The sequence below is a fragment of the Corvus moneduloides genome, chromosome 1 (assembly GCF_009650955.1).
Source record: "Corvus moneduloides isolate bCorMon1 chromosome 1, bCorMon1.pri, whole genome shotgun sequence".
NCBI lineage: Eukaryota > Metazoa > Chordata > Aves > Passeriformes > Corvidae > Corvus > Corvus moneduloides.
In genome coordinates this window covers 105,288,568-105,307,068 of record NC_045476.1, presented here as the reverse complement: position 1 = coordinate 105,307,068, position 18,501 = coordinate 105,288,568, and the positions used below count along the sequence as shown (strand labels likewise).

The window sequence follows — 18,501 nt, the reverse complement described above, 5'->3', positions numbered from 1 at the left end:
TTTAGCTCTTCAAGTCCTTAAGCTCACTTAAATAAAAGTTGCTCTGGATACTTTCTTTTGCCGGTTTTCATGGCCTTTTGCTTTTGTCATGTACAGGCATGCAAACAATAAGCATCTGGAACTCCAGACAATTTCAGAAGGCTTTGAGGTGTATGGCTTTGCAAAGCTAACTGCTATTCATTAGTCTGTAACGTGGATTTAAGAACCTATCTTGACATATTTCTAATTTTTAAAAGATTTGGAAAGATAATAATTTTTATTATCTCTCATGAAATTTTCTTCTGGAAAATATTAAGATAAAATACTCTGGAAACTATTGGCCTTTTCTGTCTCTTTAACCATTCATGTAACACTTTGGACTCTGAGGAACTCAGTTTGCCTTGTTTATGACAGGGATGTAAGCCACATGTTACCTAAAAAATTCTTTCTTGGTTGCTGCATCACCAAGAAAACTATGCAAGTTAAATACAAGTATTTGTTTAGCACGGATGTGGATACATTGGCTAACTTGTTCTGCTTCTGACTTTAAATTCCATTGAAGGAATATGAAAAAAATCTTGCTTGCAGGTAAAGCCAAGCAAAGAATGCTGTATATAGACATTTCTGTCCAGGTGCTGCTCCCCTAACATTGCTTCCTTTTGTGTATATATAGGGCACATAGTCTCTCATGCTCTGTCTTCTGTGAAACATTCTTTTCGTAATCTGCCAAGTGCGATAGGTTGGCAGTTTTAAAAAATCTTAGGTTTGTAAAGTGTGTGGGTTTTTGTTATAAACACCCAATAATCTTGCTATAAGCTGCTGTAGAATAGTTTTGGATGAGAGCCATTTTCTCTGGCAGTGAAGGTATAAATAGTAGATGTTAGTAATTTTTTTCAGAGTTTAAGTGGTCTGTAGTTAAAAATTTAAACCATGAAAAAGAATCTGTGCATATTGTTAAGTAAATCACACAGATATATGGTATTTTTCTTTTCTTCTTAGTGCGATGTATAATCAGTGGCTGTATTTGTGTTATTTAACTTGGATGTGTATGATACTGACCTGTAAGAGGAGTTGTGTAAGGTTCTGATGGTCTTGAGTTCATGTGATGAATGCAGATAGTGGATAAAGTGATTAGTTTTAGCATTTGAGATTGCCGAAGGTATTAAATCTGCATTTTTCCTCAAGGATGTTCTGTATTGCTGAAAACAGTACATAGAATGGTACTCTTGAAAACATTGTTGGAAATGAGATTCCAGTCAGACACTTTACAGTGTCTGAGCTCTTGTTTTTTCTTGAGTAGTTTTATTCTTAATTAATCTTGACGTTTTCTGGTAAGTGTGCTAAAACAGTAGTTTGTAGGAGTCTTGAGTAGGTGATTGTTTTTCCTTCTCCAAAGCAGTCTGCATTCCTTAAATAGGTTGAGAACATAGTAGGCTACTCCAAATGTTTCTGAAGCATGTTTGGTCCCAAGTTGTCTCCAAAACAGTGGTCAAGCTTGCCTTCTTTTTTTGTTCCTTCTGATTAAAGGAATTCTGTCTCTCCTGGCTTTGCCTCAGTAAGTGCTGGAGGACAGGGCAGTTACAAGCTGTAATGTTGACTGGTTTTGGCATCAGTAATGGGTTTTAATGCCCTCGGAATCCCTTTGGGTTGGTAATCAGCTATTAGATTAGGAGTTTTAATAAAACAGAGAAACAGAGACAAGTGTCAGCAGGGCAAAGGTTTTTGATTACAGAAGGTGTGCCTTCCAGGATGAGCTATGTGGAACTCCAAAAACAGGGTAGGCAGCTTTTCAGACGGATGTTCTTTCAGGAGCTGGTGGGAACTGGGCAAGTAAGGAATTCTCGCTGGATTCACTGAACAGAAGCTGTTTGTGCAGGGATACCGGTTTGGGTGAAACCTGTTCTGGGGAAGTCTTCCAAGCTGGAATTTTGGTCAGCCTGAGGAGACTGGCTCTAGAATAGTTGGTTTGTGCATTCAGAGGTACGAGTCACTAAGTTATGTGTAAGAGCTTAAGTCTGGGTCTGTGTAAGGTAGGTGCCTTGTGGCTTTTTTTATTCCTTCCCCTCCCTGTTCTCTCTTTAGTGGAAAACAGAGGCAAAACCAGTGCTGATCAATGCACTCTGAAACACTGACTTTCCTCCTCTTTTTGGCTTTTGAAATGAAAAGAGCTACTGGTTAGTAGTAAGTAATGCTGAGAAGTAATAAATTATTAGCCATAGGCCTTTGGCATTATTTTGTGCAAAAAATCTAGTTACTTGGGAAAATACTTGATGTAAATGTAAATATTCTGTGCTCCCTTACTGCAGGGATAAGAGAGTCTATATTCTCCACCAGTACTGGTCTGAGTTGCTGTCTAATCCAGTGATGATCAGAAGAAGACAGTGAATGGAAGTTGTTATATCAGTACTGACTCAGGTGTCCTGTGTATTACAAAAATAAGTGCTTTTGGAATCTGCAATGTTTTAAATGTTGTTTGACGGGGAAAAAAAGGAACTGAAGTTCTATGTATCAGCATTGAAAAGTATGTATCCTCTCGTCTTTTTTTTTTTTTAATTGGACTAATACTTTTTTTTTTTCCATTTTATTTATAGTGTGTCTTTAAACTTATGTCAGAACAGGAGAAAAAAAGTCGGTGTGCATGTACATGACTTTTGTTCATGGTTGAACTTTGAAGCATAACTAGCTTTTGCAGCCAGGCTTCTATACTCCTGGCTCTGCAGAAATTTGACCTTGCTCTGGAGATAGCTATCTTAAGGGCTTTGAGTGTAAATCTGATAGAGCACATTACTTCATACAGACAGTGAAAATTTTATCTTAGATCCTGCGTGTGAGAATTTATACACTGATGCTCAATATAAGGCCCAGTTTTTTTATGTGCAAGCTGAATACAATGTACAGTGAGGAATCCCATTGAGTTAAATATCTGCTCCCAGTTAATTAATCTTTGTTGGGTTAGGACAGAATATTAGCAGAATCAGATAGTTTAGGGCTAAGTGCAAGATGATTTCCTGTTGCTGGCAACATTATTTTTAAAAAACCACCACAACCCCAACCAAACATCTTCGAGTGTGCATCAGGACAAAGCCGTGTCTGCCTAAAAACTGCAATTAAAATATTCTCCATCATATTTGCTGGTTGGGATAGTGGGCTGTTTCTGTCTGCAGATGATTAGAGTGTAGGTGTAGGAGGTAAAAAAGAACTTCGCAATTTTAATCATGAATAATTAAGAGTCTCTCATTTTGACCCAAAATGAGAAAATTTGCTTGTAGAGTAAGCTTTGTCAGAACTGGTGTAGTCCTGTAGAAAGGTTTTGCTGTGACGAGTCAGGACTTTGTGAAAAGGATGGCTAAGCAGCTTTGCCTGTGCAGTCAAAATTCTGTTCCTATTCTGGTCAGTGTGCAAGTTGTGCAGCATTTTGGTATGTGCCTTCTTAAAAGCGCCCTTGGACTTAAAAGGACTGTGAATTTAGAAATTTATTTAATGTTTCGCCTTCTGGTTTAGTGGAAACAAGATGTTACAGTAATTTTTTAAGATTAGCTGGAGATAATACTCTCTCTACAGGTGTGCTTACCCTGTGTATTTGACAGTACTTTGAGCACAACCATGTCTCCTGTTTCCCATGTGTGGATAGACTCTAAGCTGTAAAGAAGATAATTAATTTACTCTGTTCTTATTGGGCCTCCTGCCAGGGAAAATGGGGAAGGAAATATTTTCAATAAGCTGTGTTTTGCATTCTCACTTTCTGAAATGCAGAGCTTGGATTACTCTCTGCAGTGGGTCCTAAGACCTTGGAGGGGCAGCCAGGCCACATGGGGGATCAGTGGGTACATAGTGCTTAGAGCTTCACTGATCTAGGTTCTGCTACTGGAGTGTGTTCCAGGAGAGACTGCTTAATTAGAGGTACTCAGAAAGATTTCCCCTTGGACACTACCTGACTCAAGATCCCCCAATCTTTAAACAAGGAGAAGGAAGTTCTGTTCCTCCACGCCTTGCCTTCTTGTTTGTTGTGTTGTGCTGGCTTGTCTGTAGAATAAACCTTGCTTTCTGTTTCACTGATTGGATCTCTTTTCCTGGCTATGAAAGACTATCTTTCTGTAGCTGATACTGTTTGACAATCTCAGTTGAATGTACCTCATTAAATAGTATGGGTGCTACCAAATAGAAGTGAGATGCAACTATGAAAGAGTGGGTTCCTTACACTCGATGTATTAAATGCTCTTTTGCCCTTAAAATGGATTCCCAAGTGTGTGTGAGTGAAGTAGATTGTTGTCACTGTTATTTATTTAGGGCCATAGATAATAGGTGGACATCTGGACCAGCATCCATGTGATGGAAAAAATGTATCTTCAGTGAAATATGGTATTAAATGCAAAAGTATGTAGCTAAAAATTCCTTTGTCATTTGCATGTACTGGTTTCACAGACTGCTAGCAATACAGGCTGCATTTCCCAGTGATGTAAAAATATAGGATATAACAACTTGTTAGGTAGAGCCCTCATTCAGAATGTGAGATAGCCACAGAAATTTTCCACTTCTGTCCTTTCTGTATGAGGACTACCCTGAACACCAGCCTTTTGGCTGCTCTGTAGTGTGAAAAGATTTCTATTCCTTCTTCTAAAGCTGTTCTGCAGAAGATTAACAGAGCTGAAAATGAATGGTCTAGATAGTGTGCTTTTCTCATTCCAGTGGAGTATGCAACTGCTTTGAAGAGGGAAAACCTGAGTCTGACTTTCTGTCCCAATTCATCCTGCATCTGAAACTGTTGCTGCACACTAGGGTATCTTAAGAATAAGTGGGAATCTCCTTTCATGGTGTCTAGGACCACTGTTCAAGTTATTAGACTTTGTAGTTTGATTTGCATTGGTGCAAGCTCCTTATGTGATCCAGAGGGATAGTATGATCATGCTTTCACGTCTCATGATGTCCATAAAAAGTTGTGGTTGCCACTGAATTCTAGGTGGCATGATTCTGTGTGATGATGGACAGTTTTAGATGTGTGGGTAAAGGTGTTGACCACGAGGCAGCCACTGTTACTGTTCTGTTAACACTAAGTACTTCTGCTTTTTATATACAAAAGATAAGGCTAAAGGCTACTGAGGAGCTTTTAATTAAAAGAGAAAAAATCTCTCTGAAATTCTGGTACTTCCTAGGTTAAGCTGCTCCCTGTATGTGTAGGGAGAAGGATTTTCATGAACAACAAAGGTCCTCATGTTTGTGAAAGTTTTACAGAACCTGACTGTTGTAGTATGCCCAAAGTACTTGCAGCTCCTGTAGATTCTTAGAGGGGTTGCTTATGCTTAGATACTGGAAAAATAATCCTAATTTGGACAAAAGTCAGATTTCTTATCTCTATTTCAGGTAAGAGTAGTTGCAGTTCTGACCTTTGCGGTTTGTCAAAATGTACTTTGCTTTCAATTGTATTTTTGGAAAGCAGGCCATCAACCTCGGTCAGATCTGTTGTGTTACAAGCAGAACATGGTAGGGGTTGTGAGAATGCTTTGTGCCATGCTAGTGACACCAGTTTAGCCAACTCAGAGCTCGTGTCATAAAGCTTAAACTCTGGGCCTTGGCCTATTTGTTTGTCTGAATTTGCTTTTATTGTGGTTTGCACTTTAATCACTTTAATTAATGGTTTGGAACTAACCTTGAAAGGTGTTTGGTTTTTGCTGCTTTTTTTGTGGGGAGAGGGGGATTAGTTTTGTTTTTTTTGTTACCCTCCTCCATAACTTTGGTGGTTTGCTTTTATTTTTTTCTGCATCTTTTTAACATCTTTAGCTACATACTACTGATGGATCTTCTGCTCCTCATCCTGCTACCTGATACATCTCAGTACTGTAATATGGGTTATTAGTTTGCTTACTGCTTTGATAAACAAAACAACTGGGCTGCAAGGACTTTGTAAAATATCTGCTGAATTGTGAAGTTTTAAAGAAGACAGGAAGTTGAATCATGACTTGAGGACAGTGATAGGAAGTTACTGAAAGGTTTGGTATATCTCAAAAGAATGATGAAACCCAACCTCGTGTGTTTGACTGACTCCTCCATTGTCAACAAAGCCCTGAAAGGGACCACAAGCTTTGACTGACCGCTTGCAGCACAAGACAATTTGCTGTTGCGCTCAACTCCTGGAGCTGCACTCATTTTGTTCCGCTGCCATTTTAGAGAGGTGGGGGAGATTTCAGATTTAGGTAGGTAGGTGTTTTCTAAAAACCCTAAGAGTTTCACCACTTTCCCCCATAACTCCACATTATGTGAATTAAAAATTTAGGTGTCAGAATTAAATTACCTTTATTTTGCCTGATGGTCTATATTATTCAGCTTATGAATCCTTCTAAAAAAAGTGGAATATAAGCTCTCTACGTTGTGACTCATGAAGTTTTGAACAGAGCATCAAGTGCATGTGCTCTAACATTTAAGTGTTAGATATAGAAGCAGCAAAAATTTCCTTAATGAAGCCAATAATTTTGTCTGGAATTTCGAGCTTAATTGGTGTACTGTAAGTAAATGGTAGGACTATACATTTTAAAGGATGTTGGAGAGCAGCATTAATATAAACATTTTTGTCCCACATGTGAGAGAAGACAGAGAACTGGTCAGGAAACTCTTCTGGCTTTTCTTAGCTTCTGAGTTCTTGGACTTTGAACCTCATGAATGAAATTGTCTACTATGTTTCCTATCTAAATGGTTCAGATAAAGGATATAAAATGACTTTTCTCACTATGCTGTTTAAGAGGGGAAACACAAAGCATTTTACTTGCTGAGAGAAGTTGTCTGTGATTATTTTAGTGATAATATCTTAAATTTTCAAGAAAGTAAAATTAGTGGAACTTAGAGATTATTTTAGTAATAAAGACTCCCAAATTTTGAATTAATATGATACATAGAAAATGTTTTTAAAGTTTAATAATTTGTGCTACTGGTTTCTTACCACAGTGATATAAAAAGTATCTCCTAAGCCTTTCTCTTTTTAACTGTTAACCAGAATTGAAAAACAGGTCACAGTAACAAATCACTTTTGCTTCTTGTGAATGTGGGTGGTATCTTTAAGGTCAGAGGTAAACATTTTTATGTTACAATGAAACAGTTTTTTGTGAACAGCATTTCTCTGAGAAATGGAGTTGTTTCATGCCACTTTTCTCCTTGGTTTTCAACATAGTTTTTGAGTTCCAGAGAAAGCTTTTCCTGTATTTAGAAATGCCCTTGAATTTTTGTCTATGTAAGAATATATGAATTTTTTCCATGGCTGCTCTCTCAGCTGGGACACTGCCTATCTGCTTATTGGATAAAACTTCATCAGGCAGCCCTCGAGGGGCTGCAGGGCATACACAGAAGCCTTGCATGGTTGGGTTTTCTTTCTATAGGAAGTAATGCTAAAACAAACAATAGTCTCTGAATGTGAGTTTAATTCTGAACTTTTGAGAAGTGACTAGGGAGCTTAGTTTCTTGAATAGTAGCCTCTTACTTTATATGAGACACTCTGTTACAGTATTTTACGTATTCGTTGTTATTTCAGGGATTAGAATGACCTTGATTGCCTAAATGTAATTATTGTTTAAATGTAGCCAATGCCTTGTCATCCCAAGTCGTTCATAGTTCAATGAATATCTACTTCTCTTTTCAAGGAATTTTACTGAAAGGATTCATACACTTTCAAATTATATGTATGTTATGTATGCATTGTAGTAACACAATTGGTTATTGCTTTGGAAAAATGTTGCTGTCTTTAATTAAAAAAAAAAGAATGGAAGAAATCTGTGATAATTTCACAAAATTAGCTTTCTTTCACAATGCACATGTGAATAGTATCAGTTGTTGGTGTTTGTATTCTGCTGGAATTTTCCACTGTTAGAACTTAAAGATACAAACTGATTTGGTGTGCACAAAACAGGAAAGCCGTAGAGGTAGCAGTCTGCAGGTTGAAAACTTATTAAATCTTTGAGTCGTATGGCAACCAAATGCCTTGATGTGAGGCAAGTATTATGTAATATTGACAGTAAACATTTTTGTCTGGAGGGTAATGGTGGACCTTTGTGACATCCGTGTAGCAAATACATTGTATTTCTCTCTGATAATTTGGTGAATAATGTTGTCTGTGATTCTGGGGATTGTCTTTATTAGCTGCTTCTTCCTCCTCAGCATGCTTGGAGATATCTCTGCATGTGTGAACTCTGTACAGATGTTGTGGGAGATCTTTCCACTTTTATTTCTCTTTAATCAAGACACTGTATTCTTTCCCTCAGACCATAAATGGGTTCATTTAATCCTTCAATTTATGTAGAGGGTTAACTGTCTCATAAAGAATTGCTGCATCTTAGCTTGAATTGAGAGCATAGAGTGTTATCTTCTAAGGAAAGAAAGCTTTTATTCTTGTTGAAAATGGCCTGGTGGAAGCAGGTGGGGGTGATAGTTGTAAAAACATTGGAGATTCTACCTGGTCATACAAGTTCAAAGGGTCATTCATCCTCAGTGAAAAACTATAGCAGGGGGATTAATTTGGAGTCAGCCTCAGTCATGAGATCCAAGACGGAATGGTACACGATGGCGTAAGGCTGCAGTGTGTTGCTGTATGTTCTGACCTCCTAGAAGAGCTGAAAAATAGGAAAATTAATCTTCCAGTTTCTCCAGCTGCAGAACATGACTGTGCTGCATATGATAGAAAAATTGAATCCTCTTTTTCTGTATAGCTAATTTTCAAACCAGTCGCTATCTAGCTTGAAAAATTATTTCAGGTGCTTTTGTTTTAGCTTGTGTATTTGGTAGACAAATCTCTATCTAATGTATTTGTCTTTTAGACTTTAACAGTGTTTCTTTTGTTACTACTGGAATATGTTAGATAATTAAATTCTTAAAGCAATAATTCAAATTTAGTTACTAAGTTTTTGGGGTATTTTTAAAAAGGTTTTTTTTTTTTTTCCCACTAATAATATTTCGAAAGTAATCGTATTACCTGGAGCTAATTTGTGCAGATATGGGGTTTTTTTTCTGTTTTTTTTAATATCTTTGATGCCAGGTGGATGTTATTTGTAGGAATAAAGGCCAATTATATATGTTTCTGGTTGTCTGTCAGATAAGCATAAATGACATAAATGTAAGTGGGAAAGTGAGCAGTTTACCACTTGCTGGTGAAGATATTGTTTTACAAACATGGGCTCTGAAGCCCCCTGTTGGCTAGATAGTGTGGCTAGTGAGGTGTTTAAAATAAAAGTTAGGTTTAGCTATGTTTTGGGTTTGTTGTGTTGTAGGGTTGGTTTGGTTTGGTTTTGGTTTTTTCCTTGTGGATGTGACTTCACAGCTCTCCTGATATGTTGTTTTCTCATTTTTGCTCCTCAAGAAGACAGTATCCCATATTGCATCTTAAAGAAAGCAAAATTGTCAGTCATGCTTGCTTGGTGCTATAGTATGTTGAAATTACTTCCTCTACCTTCATTTTCACATCAGGTGACTGGGACAGGCAGAAGCAAAAAAGATGACTGTAACAAATTAACAACTCATAATTTAGGGAGAATGGCAATATTTAAAAATTTGTAGTATAGTGACATATGTAGTTATGCTGTGTAAACCCTTTTAATTTTCAGCAGAAATACGAATCACAGAATATTCTGAGTTGGAAGGGACTCACAAGGATCATCAAAGTCCAGCTTCTGGCCCTATGCAGGACAGACCCAGAGTTACACAATGTGACACATCTTGAACTGTCAGGCTTGGTGCTGTGACCACTGCCCTGGGGAGTCTGTTCCAGGGCTCAACCGTCTGGGTGAAAAACCTTTTTCTAATATCCCACCTAACCCCTCCCCCACCAACAATCTTCTTTCCATTCCCTTGGGTCCTGTCCCTGGTCACCACAGAGAAGAGATCAGTGTCTGCCCCTGCTCTTCCCCTCCGGAGGAAGTTGTAGACTGCAGTGAAGTCTCCCCTCAGTCTCCTCCAGGCTGAACAGACCAAGTGACCTCAGCCGCTCCTCATGCGGCTCCCTCTCAAGGCCCTTCACCATCCTCGTGGCCCTCCTTTGAATGCTCTATTAACAGCTTAATATCTTTCCTATATACCCACCCAAACCTGTCCCCAGCACTCGAGGTGAGGCTGCCCCAGTGCAGAGCAGAGCAGGACAATCCCCTCCCTTGCCCAGCTGGCGATGCTGTGCCTGATGCCCCCAGGACACACTTGGCTCTCCTGGCTGCCAGGGCACTTCTGACTCAGATTCAGCTTGCCATCGACCAGGACCCCCAAGCCCCTTTCTGTGGCACTGCTTTCCAGCCTCTCATTCCCCAGTTTGTCCGTACATCCAGGGTTACCCCATCCTAGGTGCAGAATCAGGCACTTGCCCTTGTTAAACTTGTATGGTTGGTGATTGCCCAGACCTCTAATTTGTCAAGGTCTCTCTGCAGGACCTCTCTGCTCTTCCCAATTTTGTGTCATCTGCAAACTTGCTCAGTGTCCTTTCCAGTCCTGCATCCAAGTCATTTATAAAGATGTTGAAAGAAGCACAGGGCCGAGGATGGACCCCTGCAGAGACCCACTGGTGAGAGGTCACCAATGTGATGTCAGCCCATTCACTATAACTCTTTGTGCCAGACCCATGAGCCAGTTGCTCACCCATCGCATGCTGAGTTTATCCAGCTGTGTGCTGGACATTTTGTCCTGAAGGATCCTGTGACAGTGTCAAAAGCTTTGCTGAAGTCCAAAAAGATAACATCACTTTGCTTTCTTTGATTACCTAGGTGGGTTACCTTGTCATAAAGGGAAATCAGGTTTGACAAGCAGAACTTTTCCTCTCATGACTCTGTGCTGGCTATGACCAATGACTGAGTTGTCCTCCAGGTGTTTTTCAATACCTCCTAGAATAATTGTCTCTGTAATGGTACCATATGGTATGAGAGGCTTCTTTTTCTATTACTTTTCCTGTATTTTCCTCTTTCTCCTCACCGTATTGTCCCTTTTATTTTCTAGTGGTTTTTTTTTTCCATGGAGGCAGGAAACAAACACATAATGCAGCTTTATGTGTTAATGGAGTGGTGTCTTTCTGTATTGCCCATTTGGTATATGCCCCTCATGCTGGGGGGTTCACTGGTAACAGAGGTTTGGCCTGGTAAGTTGAATGTCTGTTCTGATAGCACAGTAGGAAAAGATAATTCGTGGTACCTGTTTTATGTTTCCTCATCAAAATATTTGTTTGCAGCAGGCCCTTTTCAGCTGTCTTGATTTGTGTTTTGGAAGTGGTACACAGTAACAGTGTTTCTCTGCTTGCTGTAGAAACACCAGCCCGAACTTTGAAAGCGAAACCAAAATCAATATAAGTCAATGTGAAGTGGTAATATTTAGCTGTTGCATGTCTGCTGAGGGCTTTCTTTCCTTTTTTGGGAAGGGCTGGAAAAGTCTTTCTCACAATTACATTATTTGGTCACTAACATAAGAGTGGTCAGATTATTGCTGACCACAAAAAAATCAATTTGAGAGAATGGTCTGCTTTATTATTTCTGTCTTTCTGGTATATGCTTTGAATGGATGGGACAGCATTTCTAAAATTACATTTGGAAATGCTTCAGGATCCTGAAACCAAACTGCATTCAGATTTGGGTTTTAGTACCTGCATCCATACAATGACATAGGTTATGTTCTTTTCAACACACGTTCCAGAATTTAGATATTTATGCATACTTCTCAATGAGAAGAAGCATAGAAATGCATTTTTTTTTTGTTTTTACTGTGTTTTTCCCATTCTTCCTTTCATTTTCACAATATTAATTTCAAACACTTATGTTGTTCTCAAATACGTAGGCGCAGAATCTGTTCCTTGCCATCTTAGAGCAAAAATGTTTCAAAATTTATTCCTTTTACAAAATATGATGTCAGTCCACATTGTTAAATGAAATGCTGGTTTGTAGAGCATTATCGTTTTACAACTTTTCGGACTCCTAACTGTGTTATGGTTTAAGAGGATTGAATAAATATCTTGGATAAGCATAAATCCTCCTTGTTATCATGCTGAGGCTACCCCATTACATTACAACAGAGGGGAAACATTTTCGTGTATTTATCTTCTGTCAGAATGGAGTGAGGGATGGACCCTTAGTTGGAAAGGAAAGGAATTCTCATGCATTATCTCCCAGGAAGTCTAACCTTTGCTTATGAAACTAAACTTAATTTTTGCTGACAGACAGTCTGCTGCAAGGCTGGCTGCTACATTCTTCTAAAATAGTAAGAAATGAAAACAGAGCCTGACTGAGCATTATTCTCATTCTTCGTCTGCTTCTGCACAGCTGTGTGAAAACTAAAAGCAAAGGTTTATTTGCACTCAATGGATGTGATTTCCTGCATTGAAACGCATGAACATAGCAGGTTTCTTTAGTGACTTCTCCCATTAGATTCATCAAAAATGTTCCACTTTTTTCTTTTTTAGTGCCTTGGCATAAATAGAACTACTGGGTTATTTTTGGTTGCTCCTTTTCCCCCTCACTGTTAATCAGGATCTTAGAGCCAAATTGTGGCTTCATTTTCCTGATGTTTTTTCCCCATACTTCAAACAATCTGTTAGCAGTATGCTTTATTATCTTATATTTGCTTAAAAGAAAGTGATGAAAGGTGGTACTTGTGTCTGTCTTTTAGTAAATGTATGAAAAGTACAGTCAGCTTGTTTCCCTGTTTGGGTGTTGATTCTCAGTTTGTGAGAGATCTAGCAGGAATGGCTGAAGTGGTTATTGGCTGTCATCCACCCAGCTTCCCTGGAGCTTCCTCCTCCAACAGCAGCTCTGGTATCGTGACATTGTGTGTGTTCTTGAGCCGACACCAACTGGTGCTGACTTCACTTTAACACCCCCACATTAGTGTGCCTATGGTAGCTGGGGAGCAGACATGGATCCCAGCCAGCCATCCTTGAGTAACAGAGATGTAACTTTGGCTGAGGGCTGTTAATATTAGTAACTGGGTTTGGCTATTCTAGTGATGAAATTATTGTAGTTACAAGACTGTATATACACATATGAACCGTAATAGAGATGCCATTTAACACCCTTAAGTTACTCCCCAGAGGAAAACCACCAATCAGATAGAAATATTCTGTTCTGCAACCAAATATGGGAAAGAACAGGACTTATTGCAAGCACTCATGGATTAAGTAGTGTTCAAAAAAAAAAAAAAGGAAAAAAAAAATCAGAGAAATCTAAATGTTAAAAGAGCATTTTTTTTCAACAGCAGGCCAGGGACAAACAATCAAGGTATTTGGACTTTTCCAGTGGCTGTGTTCCTGGTTTTGCATACATTTAATTCCCATAACCAGAAGTGACAAAGAAAAATTCCTTTGTGTCAAGTTTTCATTATTAATTTACCCCACTTTTCTACATATTACTAAAGGTGTACCTCGGTTATTCACTGCTAAAGGTTGCTAGTGATTAGGGTTACTCTATACGGTGTTAGAACAGTAGTGCCCATGGACTGTTTTCTCTTTAAGCTTTGTAAAAAGAGGAAGTAAAATTGGACAGATGATACGACTAAATGACATGACTTACTGTTGGTTGGTTGGTTTGTTTTAAATTGTGATCTGTATAAAACCTGTTCAATTATATTGGCCTCTAGAGAGGTTGACCATACTTTTCTCAGCTGCTCAAATCTTAGAGGATAGAAATTTAAATTTGTGGTGAAAAACTCAGTGTTCAGGTCTTTGATTAGTTAGCTTAAAAATAGGAGGCTTTAAGTACTCTTGAATTGTTATAAGTGTAATGAACTTTCAGATGAGCTTCTCATCTGTTTTTCCCTTGTTCCAAATTTATGTGAAGTTGTACATCTGAGCCTTGCGGTCACTAGAAAAGCAGGCATGCAGGTCAGAAGGGCTTTTATAAAATTTGCAGTCATATTAGGACAGTGTTCATCCATTAGCAAGCAAGCCACTGCTGAAACCATCTACCTTTTTTGTTGTTTTCAAGGTAGAAGAGTATGCAATGGAATTTAGATTATTTCATTTAAACACTCTTACTAAAAAGCAGTACAATGTAGGAATTTACCTGAAGCTCAGGGAAGGGAAAAACCTCATCATCTTCAGTGTGCTTATGGCATGTATAGCGAAAAAGCCAAAAGTTGCCATGAAGTGTGTATGTTCTTTTAGAAACTGATGGTGTTTGAAGTAGATATTGAATCTCTCTTTATTTAATGAGTATTTTGTATAGTTTCTGTACTCATATAGCCTGAAACTCTAAGTACATACCAGGAAATACCTCGAGTCAGTATTTTGTATACTGGTTTGAAGAAAAACTTCCAGTGATACAGGCTTCAGTACTGAAGTAAAATTGATGGGAATGGGTATGGAGAGCAACTCCTTAATAATACACATGAATAGATTTAGCATCTTTGGAGAAAATTTAGACACTTATGAATTTCTAAAATATAGCACTTGAAATTGGCATTACCTTAAGATGCTGTTTTTGACACATTCTTCCAAAGAATGCATGAGTATATTTCAGTGAGAATTTGGGGACAGCAGGGGAATGACACCTTACACTTCTGCAGATTAGAATAGGCTTCATTATCTGCCTGTGATGAGAACCTAGTGCTTGTTGTGCCAGGAATGCAGAAACTTATAACTTTCAAGGTATTCTTAGTTATTTTCTTAATATAAAGCTTTATGTTAAAATACAATAAATTGAAATTGTAAATTATGTAAGTCTTATGATGATCCAGTATAAGAATACATATATATTTCTAAGTGAAAGACAGACTTTTCGAGAATGATGTAGGATGATGTGGGTTAAAAAAATCAAGTTCAGTGCTCAACTGTTTCACTTTATGGAAATAAATAAGCAGATTAACATTTATTTTAGAAAAGTTATCTGAAGTAGCGTTGACTTAATAATTTGAAGTAATTTTTGTGATGATATTTTTATTAAACTTTTTAAGGACAATTCTTTGTTCAGACATGAGTTGTATTTTGCTTTATGTTTCCAGTATGATGTTCTCTGTCCTCACTCCTAAAAGTTAATCCTAGTTTATTTCTATTGTACTGCATTTTGGCAGCATTGTTTATAGTATTTGTCTCAGGAAATAAATGTGCCTAACATAAAAGTGTGGAAAGATAAGAAATTAATAAAGACAGCATAAATATAATCAAACTTTTTTGTTGGTATACTTTTGCAAACACTTCTTCGAGAAAGATATGCAATTCCAATCTACTGAAAGCATTTTGTAGCATCAAACTGAAACTACTCTGAAATGCTGGAATATTCAAACTAGATTTGCAGAAACTGATATATATTTAAAACTTTCATAATTTTTCATACATCAGTGCTGGCCACCATAATAATTAATGTACGATTGCATGGCCTGCTCTTCAGGTTTCCAAGAAGCAGCCTGTAAAGTGAACTTTTAGCCCAAATTATCTTCACTAATAATTTCACATTTGTATGTGATTGATAAATGTTGCTCTTCCTCCAAGTTTAGTTTTCATTATTTTTGTGTGCACAGAGGGGGCATGGTGTTTGCTGGGTAGTAACCTGGTCATTTTTGTCCAGAGGCCTGGCCTGTATTTTGTCAAACTGCATAGTATTAAAGGTTCTGAGATGCAGAATTTGTGATGAAAGTTCATAAGTTTGAATTTCATTCTACTGCATTATTATGTGCATTACGATCTCATTCTCTTTCTGGATTTGATGAATCTCTCATTTTCAGTCTGTGTGTTCCAGGTGTTTCTGCACACATAGCCATCAGGCTTTGGGAATACATTGGTAGAGTTCAAGCCTGTTTATAGGTGCAAATATCTGCCAGAAGAATTTTTAAAGGTGTCTCTTGTTAGGCTGTCTAATTCACTGTACAGCAGATGGCACTGGAAGAGCACATTGGTTGGAGACTTCAGTCATGCTGCAATTCATGCAAAATACTAGTGAAGCTGTTGCTGTGCTGAGGGTTGTGAAGAAGTTGCATAATTCATTTTAATTTATTCCAGGAAGGGGTGTATGCTGGGGCTCTTCTGCTCCAGCTCTATTAGATGCAGGCTGCAAAGAATTCTAGATTTGCAAGCATATGAGTGTATCATATATTGAGGGCTCTTTATACAGCGTTTTTAAACGCACTGATGTGCAATGCAGAATTAGCTGGTACTTTTTAAGTATCTGCAGAGAGGAGTATCAGGAGTATCAGGATCAGTTAGGGTATTTGACTTCAGGGTGTATTTATTTTCTCCTGTCTTGGATAAAATATGTGTAGGAGGTATCATAGAGTGGGTCTCGTGGAAGACTTGTTTAGAGACATGCTCTCATGGTGTGAGTCTGTTCAGTTTAGTTTGGAGAGCTTCGACCTGGGCTGTCACTAGATTTTTGTCACCTTCTCATGCATGAATGGACTGGGCTTCTGGATAGATGCATGTTGTTAATGTGCTTTGCAGTTGATTATCAAACCATTCTTATATCTTGACATTAATTTTTACAAGGATACAACTAATGAGCCATGCATTTTATAGAATCTAGAATATACTGAGTTGGAAGGGACCCATCAGGATAATTGAATCCAGCTCCTGGCTCTCTGCAGGACACCCCAAGAATCACACTGTGTGCCTTGAAAGCATTGTCCAAACACTTCTTGAACTCTGTCAGGCTTTGTTCTCTGACCACTTCCCTGGAGAGCCTGTTCCAGTGCCCAACCATCCTCAGGGTGGAAAACATTTTCCTGGTATCTAACCTAAATCTCCCCTGACTCAGCTTCATGCTGTTTCCTCAAGTCCTGTCGCTGGTCATAAGAGTGAAGATATCGGTATCTGCAGACAGTACCTTCCACAAGGAGGCGGGGATATTTCTGGAAAAGTGGAAATAGTGTCAGCTTGTGGATGTCAGAAGCAGTTGGAGAACACTGGATTTCACAGGTGGAGCTAATGTGACAGTTCCCAGGCTTCTGGTACTACATACACAAAAGCACAGTTAAATTTGTCAAATGAATCAATCCTCTGACTTTGTTAGTTTAGGAGAAGCATGGAATCCTGAAGTTGTAATTTTCACTCATTTTGTAGGTTCATTTAGTTACAGATGACAAAGAGTTCTGCAAATTGGAAAGGTGGCAAAATCCAAATGATTTAGGAATAGAAGGTCGTTGACATTTTGAGTCTCCTTTTAATTGACATGTAAGTCTCCCTTTATCTGCATTTGTAGGAAAGTAAAATAGTGTTTTAACTTTTGAAAATTCATACACATAACTCAGGATTGTCTTCAAATTGTGTAACTGGCGTATGGTGTTTTAGGGTTTCATGACTCCTGATACAACAGGTATCATGTTAAAAGTGGAAAATAACTAGTGAATGTATCATAAAATACTGGTTCTGGTTTTTTAAGGTCTTAATATTCATTTATAGCAAGTAATTGATTCTTAGTCTTTTGTCTAGGAAGCAAGTGTTTTGGTCATGTTTGTTCTTTGCTGATAGAAAGTAAATCAGTTTACAGACAAGAGAAACCTTTTAGTTTCTCCCCATTGAAAGACAGTGTTATTTATTTTGGTAATTAAAAAAATGAAATGGAAAGATCTGAATGTACTCTAAAGATGGACTTGGGATATATTGGCAGTTATGACAAGGACACAGAACCAGTGTTCGAAATAGGTTGCTGCAGATATGACTAGGGTGCAATCCAAGTAAATCAGTCTTTGCTGCTTCTGCTTTTTATGGAGCAGTGTCCATCCCTTCAGCATCAGGACTTTACTTAAAATTTTTCAAGGTGTTTTGAAATTCAGAATACATAGATGCTTCACATTGCCTTTTAGTTTGCTTTGGATATGATCCTTTAGCATTTGTGTACTTTGGGGACCACAAAAGTTGGGCTAGGCAACAATAATAGCCAATGGACTGCTCTTTGATTGTAGCAATCATTGTTCTTCCATGCTTTTATGCCGTTTTTGAATACTTATTTAAGAAAACCATATTGTTTAGTTGATAAAACTTACTTCAGTCCATTGCACTGTTTTTCTTGGTTTGCTTGTATTGTGATACCATGGGAGAAAAGTGGGAAGTGCATATATAAGGGCTGTTTTACTTTCCCCTCAGTCCACCAAGGTTGGAAGATTTCTTGAAAGATTCTTAGACTCCTTCAGCTTGCCATGCTTAGCCTGGAGCCAGGCTTGCTGCTGCAGGTTGAGCTGCTAACATCGCACGTATTTGGAGGTACGTGGAAAAACGGCTACTACTAATTGTAGTACCTACTTCTGTGTGAGTAGCAACTTCCCCCTCTTCTCTTTCCCATGTGTTATCCTTTTCTCTGCAGAGCTGTTTACTTTGGACAGTCTAGCTAAAATCAAAACAAAATAAACCGAGCCCCTCCCAAGCCCTCCCAAAACACCGTCAAACCTCAATCAAGAAAAAAAAATCTAAAAGATCAAATTTGTGGGTACCTGATTCTGCAAGATGCCAGGTGGGAGCAGTTGGCTGGAACTTAAACAGCTGTGTCCACTAGGTCTTGGCAGAAGTACCAGAGGAAGAAAAGTTCTAATAGTTTTAGGCAATAAGAACCTCTGACTTGGTTTTCTGTGCCTAAAACAGTTTGGAAATATTTTCTTTCACAGAAG

At 38.3% G+C, this 18,501-nt stretch overlaps 1 protein-coding gene across 11 annotated transcripts in view; it reads left to right on the top strand.

The window, feature by feature from the left end:
• Nucleotides 1-18,501, top strand: part of SOCS6 (suppressor of cytokine signaling 6) — a 120,836-nt gene that overhangs the window by 4,192 nt on the left and 98,143 nt on the right. For 3 of the 11 annotated variants that reach the window (XM_032120993.1, XM_032121001.1, XM_032120983.1), the window contains exon 2: nucleotides 17,984-18,100. The exons of the other annotated variants lie outside the window; for them this stretch is intronic. The gene's annotated coding sequence lies outside the window, so the exon portion shown is untranslated. The remainder of the gene's footprint in view (nucleotides 1-17,983; nucleotides 18,101-18,501) is intronic. 11 annotated transcript variants of the gene reach the window in all.